Below are 2,702 nucleotides of genomic sequence, written 5' to 3'. Positions count from 1 at the left end.
CACACATAGATGTACATGTACATGTACATATAGTAGATTTTTAAAGTATTTTCTTTATTTCTTCAATGTTAATTTGGCCTCTTGGGTGGTGCCTGTGGCTCAAGGAGTAGGGCGCTGGCCCCATATACCGGAGGTGGCAGGTTCAAACCTGGCCCCAGCCAAAAAATGCAAAAAAAAAAAAAAAAAAAAAAAAAGACCAGGCTCTAAACCCCAAGTTTTTTCACTATGGTACAACTTCCTTCCCAGAAGTTAGTCCAAAAGTGAAGTAGTGGTGCCAGAAGCAGCAAGCTCTCACCAAGTAAACTAGAGATACCCATCTGTCCAGGAGTACTGCGGGGGCAGTGCTTAGGCTGGGAAGTTATAGTAGACAAAACCCAAGTTCCCTTTAAGCCAGAGCTTTCATGTGTTAGAGCTCAAGTAAAGAACAGTGCAAACTTAGTCTCTTACCCTCTGAATACAAGAAATAATTAGTGCCTATTACAAGCCAGATTCTGTTCTGAACGCCTTATGTGGATAAGTTCATTGACATGGATAAGGGGCTTTTCCTATCCCCAGTTTACAGATAAGGAAATAGAGCCACATCCCATGGTTTATAAGTGGTCAAACCAGCATTAGAACCAAGCAACCTGCTCCAGAGAATATACTCAACTACGAAGAATTCACAAGTAGAGAAAATAAACATGGTGGAAGAAAGATGTTGAGTTAGATAATAGTCTTTCAGTCCCGCAAGGAAAAGTGTTATTCCAGGGAGCTGCGTAATGAGGCAGAAAGGATGCTTGACTGGAATTAGACTTAATCTCTGTGACACTGGGGAAGCCAGTTAACTTATCAGAACCTCAGTTTTCTCATCTGCAAAAGGGAGATAATGAAGGGTGATATTTTTGAGCTTGAACTTTTGTGCATTTTTAACATCTTTTTTTGATACTCATCTTACTCATTCACTTACGTTAACTTCCTGCTTCTCAGCTGTGTTCACTATTGGTTAGGTTGCTAGATTCCTGAATGGATGTCAGTGCCCAGAAGTTGGTGAAAAGGGAACAGGATGTGAAAACTTAAAACCTATTTGAAAAGCTGCATTGAGTGTTATTAGAAATGGGAATAGAAAGAGAAGTTTATTCTAGTCCTTGAAAAAAATATGCTACCACTAGCTCTAGTAATGACTTGTACCATGAACAAAAAAGACTTATCCAAGGACATGGGGAGGTAAACAAGAGAAGAAAAAGACTATCATATAAGTGTTCCCTTCCTTAAAATTCTAGCATTTTAGTCACTGAAATTGTCCTAGCACATATGATTATGGTCATAGACAGCAGGCACCAGTATAGCTTCCAGAGTTTGTATGTAAAAGAGCCCAGACTCTTTTTCTATTAAAAGAAATTAAATCCTCCTAAGTGGAATAGCTTTGGGCACAGTCTGCTTTATGCACAGTCTGAGAGGGTCTGTCTCATCATAGCCAAGTGTCATTGAAAACCTAAAAGCTGTTCAGTCCACTTCAGTGGCCACATGTGGCTACTGAGCACTTGAAATGTGGTTCGTCCAAACTGAGTGATGCTATGAAGAGTAAAATACACACTGGAGATCAGAAACTAAAGCTTGTATAAAAAACAGTGCAAAATATCTCAGTAAGTTTTATATTGCTTACACATTTAAATGATAGAATTTGAGAATATCTGGTAAACTAAAATATATTATTAAAAATAAATAAAATATATTATTCAAATTCACCTGAGGCTTTTTTCTTTTCTTTTCTTTTTTTTTTTTTACTTTTCAGAATGTGAGACTGTGGTTACTAGAAAGTTTTAAACCAATAATGTCTATAATTTGCATTACATTTTTGTTGATTGCGCTACTCTAAAGGGTCTCATCCAGGCTAAACCAGGTCACTCCTCAACGCAGGAGAGACTGCCTGGACTTAGGGATGAGGAGCCTTTTATTCACTTCTATTTAATTACCTCTTCTTCAATCAGCCCAGTGGCCTAGGCTCTCCTGGTATTTTAGGACCCTCTAATTGTTGGTGCTGTGCCACTTAATGTTATCTTTATGCTTTACTGACCGAGACATTAGATCTTCATCCCAACAGTGAATGAAAGTTCTGACAAAGAACTAAAGCCAACTTTTTTTTTTTTTTTTTGAAGCCAACTCTTAGATTTTGCCACTGAAAGCCTCCTCCAGGTTGACAACCATCAGAAGATCAGGTACTCATATGGTCGTATCAACCTCCATGAAAATAGCTAGGTTTGCATCTAGTCATAGTCCTTCATCTTTTCCACAAGGATATGCAGACAGGCCTTGATGAAACTCAGTTAGACAGCAGCCTGTTAGAACATGAAGTGTGCCTGCCATGACTTATTCTTAGCAAACCCACATTAGAGCCTAGGAATCAGCACTTCTCTATCTGTGTCCCAGAAATGATGCCGTATATGCTTTCATAGTCTTACCTTCCAGAAAACCTGCCCATCTCCCGTCTTTCAGCCTCTCTCTCCTCCTCAGTGCCTCAAAACCACAGGCATGATTAGCAACCTTCTCTATACCCTCTCAGTATTCTGGGACGTTGTCCAGTTCAGAAGACACGATTTCCTTTGGAGTGTTAAAGTGTTTCCCACCATCAGCCACCTCTTCTCCCTTGGGCTTTGATTTCCTCTTACTGATGTTCATTCTTGCCTGGATATTGCAAATGTCAGTTTTTTATGACAGAATATAGA

This window comes from Otolemur garnettii, unplaced genomic scaffold (genome assembly GCF_000181295.1).
Source record: "Otolemur garnettii isolate 467f Iridium unplaced genomic scaffold, OtoGar3 scaffold00060, whole genome shotgun sequence".
Lineage (NCBI taxonomy): Eukaryota > Metazoa > Chordata > Mammalia > Primates > Galagidae > Otolemur > Otolemur garnettii.
This window is presented reverse-complemented; position numbering follows the sequence as displayed.